The sequence below is a fragment of the Sceloporus undulatus genome, chromosome 9 (genome assembly GCF_019175285.1).
Source record: "Sceloporus undulatus isolate JIND9_A2432 ecotype Alabama chromosome 9, SceUnd_v1.1, whole genome shotgun sequence".
In the NCBI taxonomy this organism is placed as follows: Eukaryota; Metazoa; Chordata; class Lepidosauria; order Squamata; family Phrynosomatidae; genus Sceloporus; species Sceloporus undulatus.
This window is the reverse complement of record NC_056530.1, coordinates 12,540,081-12,554,561: the sequence shown is the minus strand read 5'-3', so window position 1 is coordinate 12,554,561 and position 14,481 is coordinate 12,540,081. Positions and strand designations below refer to the sequence as shown.

Sequence of the window (14,481 nt, the reverse complement as noted above, 5' to 3'; positions counted from 1 at the left end):
AATCATAGAATCGTAGAGTTGGAAGAGACCACAAGGGCCATCCAATCCAACCCCCTGCCATGCAGGAAATCTCAAAGCATCAAATCTGTGAATAACCAAATCCACAAATATGGAGGGATGAGTGTATTCACAAAAGATAGGAGAAGAGTCATGTGGGATCCAACCCAAGACCAATATTCGGTGCCCACATTCGCCTTACTCTTGATCTTTGCAAGGCCTGGGTTCAAACCATACCTTTCCCAGCAATTGGTCAACGGATGCATCCGGACTCCAAAGCCTATAGCTTTTCTTTGCTTTCCAATGGCTACAAAGACTTGAGAGCCCAACTGGCGACAGTTACCTTTTTAAAAAATGCAGTTTATCAAACTTAGAGGAGTTAAATAACTAATATTTAAGATTTTGTTCTTTTTCCATTGGTGTTTGCTGCTCCCCGGGGCCTGGACTCTTGCCACCGCAATCCTGGCGGTGCGCCTACAGCTCATGAGTTCGGCTCGCACTCCCATGCTCTCTTCAAAGAGCTGAGCATGAAAAGACAACAGAATTATGGTATGTATGCAAAGTCCTCCGACAGATTATTGTACTCGCTAATGCCATTTGCAGCAAATAGCATGTCATGTCCCAGTATATAATCCTATCTGGGTTTTTGAACATTAAGGGTTTTGTACCTTGTTAAGTAAGTATTTATTTTTCCTTACCATAATGTTCCTTATTGCTCCCAGGGAGCCATTTGGACAAAACGTTTCCCTGGATTTCCTTTTCAAAGAATGAAAACCGGCCATTGTTTTGGCCTTTCATCGCGATTACGGGCTTTTAAATGGCTGTTTCCAATTTGTTTTTGTTTTTCTTCCCATTCCAATATCCTTTGCACAAAAAAAAAGGTTCTCGACACATACATGACAACAGATGCAGAACTTGGAAAAGTTACTTTTTTGGGACCCTAACTCCCTGCATCTTCCATTTGGCGTGGTCTTCCTACAGTTACGGCAACGTTCCCCAGATAGGTTGGAATACAGCTCCCATCATCCACAATCAAGGAGTTGTGTTCCGACACATCGGAGGAGGAATGTTTCATTGTTTATCTGATTATTTAGTCCTCTGAAAGAAAGCTGCATTATAATCTATAGAATTCCGGCTATTAGTTTTAAAGAGACCATTAACCCATTTCAGACGACTGGCCTCCATCAGCGACACGCATAGATTGTTGTCTAGTCTTCCTAATTAAAAGAAAGGGGGGGAAAGAAAACTTACAAGAAGGAAACCCCAACAATAGTTAATATTTTATGGCCCTAAAAGAGCTGTTATGTGTTTTCGAAGTTCCCCATTTTCATAACGCTTTGGGCAAAAGGTCTGATATCCATCAAACGCAGGCCCAGATTGATCATATTTTCCAAGCTCCTACCCGACCACCTGACGGATTGGTTATTATTTTTAATGGCAATATTAAAAACAGCATGAAGTCCTTTTTTTTGGGGGGGGATCCAGTATACTGAGGATGAAATGCATTTTAGGTTCTGTCCAACAACAACAACAGCAACAACAATACACCTCTCCTAGGAGTTTATCAGACAAGGGAAATTGGAAGTATAATCCAATGGCAATCCGAACGCAATCATGGGGTTTCACATTATTGTGTGATAGACTACCGCACGCAATTTCGGGCAATGGGACGTCAGTCCGAACGCAATCCTGGGGTTTCACGTTATTGCGTGAGAGGTGATCACATGCAATTTTGGGCAATGGCAAGCTATTTTTGGGCAATCGGGAGTCAGTTCGAACACAATTCGAATTCACATAAATTCGCTGAACTAGCGAATTCATTTGAATGCATTCTGGCCCCACTTTCTTTTCATTTGAAATCAAGAGAAATTCTTCCCGTGTGATTTTGGGAACCACAGTACAGTAAAATAATATTTTCCCAACTCTGTTGTCGACCGATTGCGTGCGGTCCCTTCAGCAATAGCTAAATCTATTATTATTATTATTATTATTATTATTATTATTATTATTATATTTTTAGTGTTGTTATTTTAGTTTTACGGTAAGGGAGATGGGCATATGTACTTTGAGTTATGTTTGTACTATATATTTTATTTATGTATTTCGTCGTAACCCGCCTTGATCCTTATGGAAAGGCGGGAAGTAAATAAAATCTATTATCATTATTATTATTATTAACCTTCTATATTGATCTTTAGTATCAGCTTATAACCATGTTCCATTTTTAGGTATTGTACTTCTATTGAACTTCTATTGTTTTACATTTATATGACATCCATACGGTACTCTATGTACAATTCAGATTTGATGTCACTATATTTTAGCTCTTTTTAAATTTCTATAGGATTTTATAGTGTGCTTTATTTGATTTAGTGTTATTTTGAGATGGCCTAAGGGCTAATCAATAAACATTGATTGATTGATTGATTGATTGATATTATTGTTGTTGTTGTTGTTAGCCCAATGGATGCGAGGGAGGCACTGGTTTTACAAAAGAGCTTGTTTGCAGAAAAAGGCCTTGGGTTTTGCAGACATGCCGACAATTTTGGTGCGGAAGATCAGTGCCCTTTGTGCAAAAGGCACTGTATTTTGTGGGGGGGAAAATGTTACCCTTTAAAGAAAGCCCATATGCAAAAGAATCTTATTTTCTTGAGAAGATGTCTTATTGTATGGAGACACCATTTTCTCATTGGGGGAAGGATCGTTTGCAAATATGCTTCCCATTGCTGTTACCTGACTCGGTTTCTCACTGCTGAGAAACCAAGATGGAGGGAAGGGTCTCTTTCTCACCAATGAATATTGGGCAATTTGGGTGCCAAAATCCAGCCATTTTATATAGAGAAGGCCACTTGGAAGCTGGGCCATCGCACCAAGAAGACTTGAAGGGAGCTATCCTTAGTGCTAAATTTTGGAGAAAATAGGATTCAGAACTGTAGCTAGCTCCTTTCGTGTCTGGAATAAAATCTAGAGTTAGTTACTAGATGCTTTTACAGTTTCAATAAAGCACCTTTATTGTTAAAGAAATAACCTATATATATATATATTTATATTCTGATCTGGTGCCAGTTTGATGAATATTCAGGATGGGTCCATAGGAAAAGCTGTCATGTTGGGCAAGAGGCTATGTCACTTCCAAAATGTCACCTTCACTCCATTCATCTGCACAAGCTGCATCTGCACTGCGGAATTAATGTAGTTCAACACCGCTTTGACTGCAATGGATCCAAAATATGGCATTCTGGGATTTGTCATTTTTGTGAGCTATTAAGCTTTATCTGTCGGGCGTCACAATAAATTACAAATCCCAGGATTCCATATTATGGCGCCAGGGCAGTTAAGGTGGTTTGAACTGCATGGATTCTGCAGCCTGGGTCTAGCATCACTAAATTATATAGCTAAATATAATATATAATATGATATATAATGCAAACATATATACAAATATAATATACAAACGTATTATACCAATATAACATGACATATAATACAAACTTTTTAAAACAATATATGCAAACAATCTACTTAATACATATTCAACAGCTAAATATACATCCGAAGGAATTAGGCTCAAGTCTTCGAAAACTCTTCCTACCAACTTCTCTCCTTCGGTTAGTCTCAAAGGTGCCACCAGATCCCTTTGCGCACATTCGGAGCATAGTAGATGTTAAAAGTCATTGCACCCTAGGAAAATATCCTTCTGTCACCATCGGTTAAAACCTGAAGGTCTGTTTCAACGAAAAGGCCTTTGCTTGTTGGGGAAAAGAAAGCAGAGAGGGAAGCAAGAAGGGAATTCCATAAGCTGGGAGCAACCACCAAGAAGACTCTCTCCAGTCATACCTATGATGGTGGTGGGACCAAGAGAAAACCCTTTCCTGGAGATCTTAAGACTCCACCAGCTTTGTATGGTGAGAGACCTTGTTTCAGATAGTCCTAGTCTCTGTGAAGTTGCAGGCTTTCATGGCTGGCATCCATACTTTTTTGTGGGTTTTTTGGGCTGTGTGGCCATGTTCTAGAAGAGTTTATTCCTGATGTTTCACCAGCAGCTGTGGCTGGCATCTTCAGAGAATGCTTGCCTGGAAAGGAGTTGGGTATATACAGTATATACTGTGGGACAGTATATGCCAGCCACAGATGCTGGCAAAACGTCAGGAATAAACTCTTCTAAAACATGGCCACATAGCCAGGAAAACCCACAAAAAACTATAGTCCTAGTCTCTGTTCTGAGCCTAGAAAAGATAAGTGGCATGGGTTTCCTAAAATACGGTATCCCATTTCTCACCCATCCCATCCAAATCCCTTCCTTGTTTTCCCTTTCTACATCCCTTGTAGTTTCATCTCCTTAGATTCTCCCTTTCTTTTGCTCACTCATTCCCATGCGGATCCTGGCAAAGGTTAAGAGCTTCCAAATTCAATGCCTTGGATCACATGAGGACCTTCTCTGTGGTTTCTAGCACTGAGCACATGAGGAGAAGCAAAGAAAGCCATGCCTCCCACTTCCAAGTTGCCCTAACCACTTGCCGGCTGAATATCTTTTAACTCCGGAATTAAACTATCATACTCTAATCATACCCAAAGTAGTTTGGATCTTGTGACCCAAACATTATCGTCCCTCTACCCTCAGGGACTAATAGAAAGCAAGAAGTGTGTGTGTGTATATATATGTGTGTGTGTGTGTATGTATGTATATATATATATATATATATATCCAACTGGGAAATGTAAAATGTGTTGCACTCTTTAGCACTGTTTCCCATTTGATTAAATAAGGGCATAGCCATGTTCATCTGGAAAATATCTGTATGCAAAGGGATCTCATAGCATGAAAGAAGTTGTAGCATCAGCTTTCACAGACTTGGTCTACTCCATGCGACTGAGGAACTAGGCCAAGTCTATGAAAGCTGATACTACAACTTCTTTCACGCAGTTAAGTCTCAAAGGTGCAACAAGCCCCTTTGCATATTGATTAAAATAATTCATAGCTTAATTAATAACTTAATTCCAGAATGATGTTAGTGCCAAAATTCCAATTTAAAACAATCACAGTGTAATTGAGTTGCCCCTTTCTCTTTCAAAATTCCCCACTTCATTGATAACTTCATTACTTTTAACTAGTTACTTCCTATCTTTGCTAGCAAAGCCCTTGGTCTGACCTAGAAGGGCTCTTTTTACCTTCTTAATATTTTTGGAGAGCAAGACCAAGTTTCCCTCTTGCAGCCGCACTGCAGAAATAATCCAGTTTGACACCAGTTGAACTGCCATGGCTCAATGCTATGGATTCTGGGAAATGCACATCCCAGGATTCCATGGGAGGCAGCCGTAGCAGTTAAAGTGGAATAATAGTGTAATATCAGTGTGTAGTGTGACATTCAGCTGAGAATAAAGGCCCTGTAGCCTGAACTTCAATGGAGCTATCCAAGGGCTGGACTTAATTTTGGGACATGGGAATGGCAAAGCCAATCTGAAGAAACGTGCCAGGAAAACCCCATGATAGGGTCACTTTAGGGTTGCCATAGATCAAAAATGACTCAGTGGCATGCAACGACAACAACAATGCTGCTTGGAGGATTCTGTGAGTTGGAGTGAAAAGTAACTCTCTGTTTTCCATGCTGGAAAAAGGGACCTTGTTGGTGCCCAGGACTTGGCTTTGGAACGTGGCCGCTGGTGATCTTTGGACTCAGCGGTCTGTCTGAGCCACAGAGCCAACAACGCAGACAGAATCATTTTCTCTCTCTTTATTTTACGCTCCTGTTAATTGTGTTCTTTCCATTTTCCCAGCCATCAAAACCCAAGAGTTGACGCACGACGAGGGCATTGCTTGTTCTCCAGCGGTAAAGAGGAGCCATTTGCTAAAAACCACAAAAAGGGGCAATTGGGTGTCGGTGGTGGGGAAAACATTTCCACCCATTAAAACTCATCACTCACTCACCAAAACAACTCACGAAAGGGGTAACAAGGTTGTTACAGTCTGGAGGTTAAACAAAGCAAAATAAAAAAAGGCAAACCTATCATGAGGTTTTCTCGGCAAGATTTGTTCTGAGATGGTTTGTCACTGCTGTTTTCTGAGGCTGAGAGAGCATGACCTGCCCAAAGTCATCCAATGGGTTTCATGGCCGAGCTGGGAATCGAACCCTGGTCTGCAGAGTTGCTGTCCAATGCTCAAACCACTATGCCATGTTGGTCTTTGAATACCATGTTTAAGAGAGACGGGCACCATATTTGTGCCCATTGATGACAACTGTTTCGTTCTTCTCTGGAAGCTCACCGCAAATGGGCAGCCCATAGCGCATGGGCCGGAGATCACAATATTCCTTCATTCTCTGTAGTTTAGCTAAGATGAAGGCCACCATGGGCCTCCTTGAGATGTAGGGCAGGCTGCCAATGGGCATCCAACAGGGACATGACATTTGGGCCGCCGTACGCCTGGGAGAGGACGCATTTGCCAATTAAGCTGGAATATCTGAGGTTTTTAAAAGGCATCATAAAAAGGCTGATCTGCCCCTCGCAGAGGCAGAGCGGCTATTAGGCAAGAGACAAACAGCTGGGAGAGAAATCCATGGCTCCGAAGCTTCCTGGGGACTGTCTGGTTGCTCTGGAAGAACAAAAGGGAGGAGGGAAGAGTCCCTAAGCTCCTAAGCCTTCCCAGCCGGAAATCAACACATCTGTCCACTTCAAGGGGGATAAGCCTCGAAGACGGGAAGATCCTTGTGTCCGAAATGCGCTTTGTTTTCTTCACATCTTCTCACGTGTAAGCAGTCAAAAAGAAATCTTCTGTGGCTACTTCCGCATGGCAAGGTTCTGGTTAGGTCAGGCATCACAGGGAGCTTAGCAAGGGTTTTTGCAAGAAAAGGAGGCCTTCTTTTCCCATCCTTATCATTGCAAGCTTGCTCTGTGTAGGAGCGGACATGGGCCAAAACAAAGTACCCTACAGTGCATCAAAATTGGTTCAGATGCAGAACTGAAACCACCAAATCTCCCTGCAAAGGAAGACATGTTAGCCTGGCAACTTGTCACATTGGCAGTTTTGGGGAAAGCCCAGCCTATGGACCACATGTGGCCCCCAGTGCCGTTCTGTGGCCTCTGGACTTCCCAGGATAAAAACCATCAATGTCCCAAATGTTCATGAACACTTTCTGGAGGATATGGGGGAAATCCATAGCACTGAGCCACGGCAGTTAAAGTGGTGTCAACCTGGATTATTTCTGTAGTGTGGATGCAACCAGCGCATACATTCCATCGAGATGCCAAAGGAATACGTTCCATTGAGAACTTTCACACTGGTGAAAATCATGTCTATCTCTGGCACGTGGGTGAATCTGTCTAAAGGCTACTCGAAAGAGCAACTTATGGGTTGGGGAGTGGTGGCCACATCAAATGGCTCTGGACCTGCCCACAACAAGACCTTGCAGATCCGGCGGTGAAGAGACCGGAATTTGGATCTCAGTGTTTGTCCCTCTGTGGTCTATGCGGGATGGAGAATGACCGGAAGAAGCCAGCCGGCCCAATGCACCGGAGGGGATGAACGCAGAGCACATGGGACCGTGGAGAAAACCACGCCTGGCATTCCAGAGGCTGCGTGATGAAGTTATAAAACATCCCTCTGCCGCTGGATCACGTGGCCCCATGAGAAAAAAGAATGTCTCTTTCAGGATGTAGTTAAACCTCAATTCTTCCCCCTCAGGGGCTAGAGAAGTGGGGCACGGCTATTAAAACACACACACACACACATATACACACACATATACACCAGAACATCAGAGTTCTTGATCTGCGGGGAAACTCTTTGGACTTTTTAATTGCTGTGAATGGGGAGATGTTTGGGGAGGCAGAAAGACTGTCTTGTGCATTCCAACTTAAAAGAATAAGTACCTAGTGTTCCCAGAGAAGGGAAGAGGCTGCGGACCAAGTAGTCCTGTCTTGTGGTTAGACACCATGTGGGTAAAAATCTGGCAGAAGGAAGATGATTCTTTTCCCCCCCCCCCCCCCAGCAATCTGGAAGAATTACATGGCTCAAACGCCCGTTACGTGACAGTGATATCTATCTTATGGCCATAGAAGCAGAGTATCGCTTTGACGCTCAAAAAGTAGTGTGGAAGTTCTGCATGCGCACTGCGCACGTGAAATAGACTACATTGTGTGCATTCTGTATGCACATTCTGCATGAACACTGCACCTGTGAAATGCACTATATTATTCACACTCGACTTGCAGGTTCTGCATGGACATTGTGCATGGGAAATACATTCGCTTGTGCACATTCTGCATGCATGTTCTGCATGGACTCAGTGCATGTCAAATGCCCTACATTCTGCACATTCTGCATACACACTCTGTATGGACATTTCACACGTGTAATGCACTACATTGTGCACATTCTATGTGTATATGCTACATGAACACTGCACCTTCAAGTCGTTTTCCAATTATGGTGACCCTAAGGTGAACATATGGGGTTTTTTTTGGCAAGCTTCCTGAGAGTTTGCCATTGCCATCCTCTGGGGCTGAGAGTGTATGACTTGTCCAAGGTCACAAAGTGGATTTATGTGGCAGAGCCAAGATTTGAACCCTTGGCCTCCAGAGTCCAATGCTCAAACCGCTATGCCACACTGGCTCCACATTGTTGTTGGATGCATTCAACTCACTTCTGACTTATGGCAACCCTATCACTTTTCTGGGGCTTTTCTGGGGCCGACAGTGTCTGGATTATGGCCGAGCATGGATTCGAACCCTGGTCTCCAGAGTCATAATCCAGTGCTCAACTTACACCATGCTGACTTTCTAAATGTATTGTAGTTAAGTTTAATAAGTAAATACATTACCAAGTAACTGATCCAGAATCTGGTTCGTCTTTAATAGTCGCACTAAAGCCCAGAGCAGATTCTCTAGTGCATTGCCATGAAAGCAACCCTGTCACACCAGTTATGGGATTATTTTCCCCCTTTTGCCCCATTGCTTTCATCAAGGGAAGGCCCTCTCATCCCAAAGGCACCCCAGGAGGCATTGCAGTAGCAAGGCTCCTTCGCCGCACATCCCTTTAAATCCTCTCTTATTGAAATGTTTGTGGAGGGGAATGAAAAAGAATAACAACTTTCACAGGCAAGCTGATCTCTCCGGAATGCAGCTGGGTTTACCTTCTTCCATGCAACCTTGCCCCAAGGCTTCTCTGGATCACAGTGCAGTCATCCCATCATCCTTCCCGCATCCCGGCCCTGCATCATAAAAACATTAGCTTTGCAGCAAAAATAAACTGGGGGAGCTGAAAATAAGCACCCGGATCCATACAACGCACACAGTCCATTAGGGGCCAGTTATGAACAGCATGGAGGGGGGACGTAGGAGTTCAATAAGTGCAAAAAGGTGCCAGAGAGTTGTTGGTTGCTCCAAAAGATGAGGATTCAAGCATGTCAGAGTGGCAGTGCCATCGCCGCAGGTTCGAGTCTGAATTTTAAAGGAGCTCTGCTGGGGAATGGAAGACGCGAGCATGAGGCAGAAGCGTGACGCTGCAGCAAAGAAGGTGAATGCTATTTGGAATAGAAAAGCATAGTTTCCAAGTCGAGGGAATGAATGGTCCCACTGTAATGCTGCACTGGACGGGTGTCATCTGGAATGCTGGGTGCACTTCTGGGCACCTCATTTTATGGACATTACATGATTCCTATCTAATGTTACTTTAATTTTTTGCCTGCTACATTTTATTGCTTGAATGTTCCGGTGTATTAATACATATTATATTTAATTATTTGCGTAGCATGTACGAAATACATAAGAAGGCTTATTTTATCGATTTTATTGATTTTAATAGATTGCATGTATAGCGCTGTGTGAATTTGCAGCACTATATAAACAAAGCTTAATAATAATAAGCGTGAGCCAATGTTGAGCAATAATAATAATAATGATAGGTGCAGCACTAATAGCCCCAATGATGATGATGATGATGATGATGATGATGATGATGTTTATTTATATCCTGCCTTCCTACTATGATTATGATTATGATTATGATTATGATGTCTATTTGTATCCCTTGAGTACAGAGATTCAAGGCAGCTAACAAAGCTAAAACGGTCCGAGTTGAAACACTATAAAACATGCAAAATACAAGATTAAAAACAACGCAAGCCATTAGAAACTATACATTATTAAACATTTAAAGTTTAAAACGCTTTAAAAACCAAAACCAAACAGCATCCATGTCGTGCGAACGCCCGGCGGCATAAAAACGTTGAAAAGGAAGTGGAGGATTTTCTTGGGTTCGCTCTAGCGCCTGTTCTCCGAACGAACGAAAATATTGGCAATTCAAAAGCTTGTTTAGCAGCAGGAGCTCAGGAAAAGAACCTGGGGTTTTAAAGGCAGGTGGAGTCTTTTAAGGCCACGTGAAACCGAATTTACTAGCCATCCCTCCATCCATGAGGGCCATATCACTTTCTGGTTGGACAGCAGCACGACTTCTTTAGGGGTTCTCTTTTTTTACAAGGGTTTTATGATCTTGCTCAGGAGCATGAAAGAAAACCAAGCAGGGTTTATTAAAAGCCTTGATGGAGCCAAGTCACGATCGGCATTGACACTTCGTAAAAGAATTTGGGGACCCAAGTGCTGACAACTTTCCTGGTCCTTCTTCCCATCATCTGCAAAATAGCAAATTGCAGCCCTGTGTCCTGTTCTATTAGCTGTGTTTTGACTGAGGAATATTTTGATGGCCTTCTCAAAACAATCAGTTTCTAGTCTGCAAGATTTGGAGACATGCCTTTTTGGAAAAGCTGTACATTGATTTTATTTTTACATTTACATCTGAGCCTCCGTATCCACGGATTCTTTATCCACGGATCCAAACACCCATGGCTTTAAAATGTTCAATAAATATAAATTCCATAAAGTAAACCTTGATTTTGCCATTTTATATATGGGACACCGTTTTACTATGCCATTGCATTTAATGGGACTTGAGCATCCAAGGATTTTGGTATACATTGGGGTTCTGGAACCAAACCCCAATGGATACTAAGGGCCCACTATACTATAATAATTATCAAGTTGTTTTCCATTGAAGAAGGCTGCAATTGGAGTGCAACTATAACACAGAAATAATGCACCACTTTAACAGCTATGGCTCCATCCTACAAAATCCTGTGATTTGTAGTTTTATGAGGCACCAGCACTCTTTGACAGAGAAGGCTAAAAACCTTGGAAAACCACAAATACTAGTATTCCATAAGAACCACAATCTTAAAATGGTGCCAAACTGCATTATTCCTATAGTGCAGATGCACCCTATGTACAGTAAAAACATAGACTCCTTAGAGAGTCTTTGCAAGCTGCAGCAACTTATGAATTAACCTTGCAAACTGTAGCATGCTATTGTTCTACTAGATGAAGGGGGAAATGTGCCTTTTTTCCTTGCAGGGTTCGAATCCTGGCTCAGCCATGGAAACCCGCTTGGTGACCTAAGTCACACTCTCTCAGCCGCAGAGGATGGCAATGGCAACCCCCCTCTGAAGAAACATGCCAAGAAAACCCTGTGATACGGTCGCCTTAGGGTCGCCATAAGTCAGAAACAACTTGAAGGCACACAGCACACATATGTGCACTCCTTCCTGGAGATGACCCATGAAAACTAGAGACCCAGGAACAGGCCTCAAGATCTGGCAACCCAAAACTTGCGGAGGACACCATTCAAATATTCATCAAAACAGCCAGCCTACGTAAGACACACATATATACACTTTTTAAGGCAGTGTTCTCACCTTGAGATTCCTCTCCCTTTCCTTGAGAACAGGTCAATGATCTGAGAACCATAGAAAGATTCAAGTAGTGGCTTCTTCTCCAGGCACAAAGGAGCTTCACCTGCAATGCAAATTTGTATAAGTAACACACACAAGCTCACACAAAGGAACCGCAAGACCCAAAACACTGCCTCTCTGCTTTCCCACTAGGCCTTCCATGTGCATAATTCGGATTTGTTTCGGACTGGATCCCCTTCCCACTTCTCCATAGGCTTCTTAATAAAATATTCATTTATTCATTGACTGCTAAAGGTGGGAATCCAGGTCTCTTGGCCTGTTATCCCACCAAGATTGACTTTGAAGCCCTAGCCTTGGAGAGGAGGACATGCTGCCCGTTGTTCGGTTTTGCGGAAACGTGGGCTTTTTAGCAATTATAGCAACATTCCAGCCTAAATTCGTACTTCCTGGTGGCGAGTTTGTTTCCATTAAGTTGTTTGGGCCACAGCGTAAGCGGATCCCTCTGCGAGGGCTGGGTTAACGGAGCAAAACTGCTGAAATAGTTTGGTAAATTCTCTCTGCATGGGTGAAAATTCCCGGCGCTACCAGAGGTTATTATCTCCGCACAGGAACCGACAATATCCTTTCCGTCGAGACGCTAATGCAGACAATGTGTTCGGAAGGAAAGCCAGCCTGGGAAGGGGAAGAAAGACTTGGCTGGGGATGGAGCCTTTGAAAAAGTTGCTCAATGGGCCAAGTCAGAGGAGACTCACAGCTGATTCACTTCCTTGCACTTCCCTACTTTTCTGAATGTATACCCAAGCCGAGCCATGCTGAACCTGGTTTCGTGCAACTACTTTATCTCATGAATAAAAACGGCATTGGTGACTGGATGGAACCAAGATAACTGCCCCAAATTTGCAATAACAGTCTTGATTAATCCTCTGCCGTCCCAGTTTTTCAGCCACTTTAAAAATATCCCAGCTTCCCACTCCTCCTCCCACTTTGCCTCTCAGCTTACTTCAATTGCTGCAAACCGATGCTGACTATGCAAAATGAATGCTGCTTTAACCGTCATGACTCCATCCTATGGAATCCTGGGGTTTGTAGTTTGTTGTGGCACTGACAGAGAAGGCTAAGTAGCTCATAAAACTACAGATTCTGGAATTCCATAGCAAGGAGCCATGGCAGATACAGTGGTGCAAACGGCGTTACTTCTGCAGTGTAGATGCAGCCGATGTTACATTGATATTAGCCCTGGATATTGTGATTTGCAAGGCAATAATGCTGATGCCATGCCACAAATCCCATTGTATTTTACATAACTCAGCTCTCGTAATATAGACACAAAGAGCTCTTCATGTCTTCCATGTGGCATTGTAGTGTCACATTTGTGGCGTCGTGGTGCCACAATTAAACATTTCTAAGCTGGGAACAAGCTCTCCTCCATTCTATTTATTGAGAACTACCATTGACTGATTCATTGCTCCATATTTATTTCCAAACTGTGGATGGTTGGATCTATGGATAAAGACTCCATGGATACGGAGAGTCGGCTGCAATGCGCTGTCTGCTCTAATCCTCCGAACAAGTCAATGTCTGCCTTTTTAGTCCACGATAGCTTGGAAAACACGCTTGGATATTCAACCTTGGAAAGACAATGTTGCATAATCTAATATTACTTTAAAGAGATGTATTAAATAGCCCTGCTCTAGGCGGTGCTCAAGGGAATGGCATGCTGTAGTGACACCTCTGAGAGACTGCATCTTCTCAGCCACTGCTTCCAACTCTGGTTCCCACATTTTCATGCCTCTTTCCTAGCGCAAGGTGGGCCCAGTCTGCACGGTTTGCGCGTTTTGCTCCATTACGGAAAATCCCCTTCCTTCTCCTCCACTTTGCCAGAGAACACTGCTGAGCCTTAAAATCACGATTTCCATACAGCTGGAGGGTGCAATAAAAGATGCTTTTAAATTTGTTCTGTCATAAACCTCACATTAAGCATCAAGCAAAGCCAGGGTGTATAATTGATCATTAGGAGAAAAAAAATAAATTAATTTCTCTCTTTGGCAACCAAGAAGACAAACCGCACAGATCCGAAATATTCAGAAGGGATATTATTTGCATCTCGCTAGGGATCCGGAGCAGTTCTGCTTATCCTTCATCCTGAAGGCAAGGCAACAGGTGGCAAGAGCCAGCCCACTTAGAAGGAGTGAGGCAACTGCTTCAGGCAGCAGATGCTAAGGGGGCGGACATTGGTGACACCGATCTAGCTGTCTCTTCACCCCCAAAAAAGTCCCTGGTCATAGATTCATAGAGTTGGAAGAGACCTCAAGGGTCATCCAGTCCAACTCCATTCCTTGATCATCTTAAGTCGCCCTTCTTTGGTCACATGCCATCTTGCAATATCCTTTTTGGTGCCCATAACTGGACACAGGAGTCCAAATGGCGTCTGACCAAAGCAGAATAGAGTGGCTCTACTCCATCCCTCCAACCCTTCACCTTCTCCCCAACATGCACTTGTTTTCAGCTCTATTTGTATTAACCCTTCATAAGAGGACATAAAAACCCACTGGAGATGCCCTCTCCCTTTTAACCCGAGTCTTTTTGATGCTGATTTTCTCTGTGTCTTTTTGGATAAATCGATTCCGCACAAGTGTGAACCAGATGCAGATAGGAATTGATTTTAATTTGCCCTTTGGCTGGCTGGAGTGGGTCCATTTTGAATCAATTCATTTGTCAATGTGAACCACAACTGGGTTGTTTTATT

General features: G+C 43.1%; 1 long non-coding RNA gene across 1 annotated transcript; it reads right to left on the bottom strand.

The window, feature by feature from the left end:
* Nucleotides 1–9,991: 9,991 nt before the first annotated feature.
* Nucleotides 9,992–12,256, bottom strand: LOC121915289. Its single transcript, XR_006100687.1, has 3 exons — nt 12,179–12,256; nt 11,739–11,838; nt 9,992–10,076 (listed from the first exon to the last, which is right to left on the bottom strand). It is a non-coding gene; the product is annotated as an uncharacterized LOC121915289 (long non-coding RNA).
* Nucleotides 12,257–14,481: the final 2,225 nt, after the last annotated feature.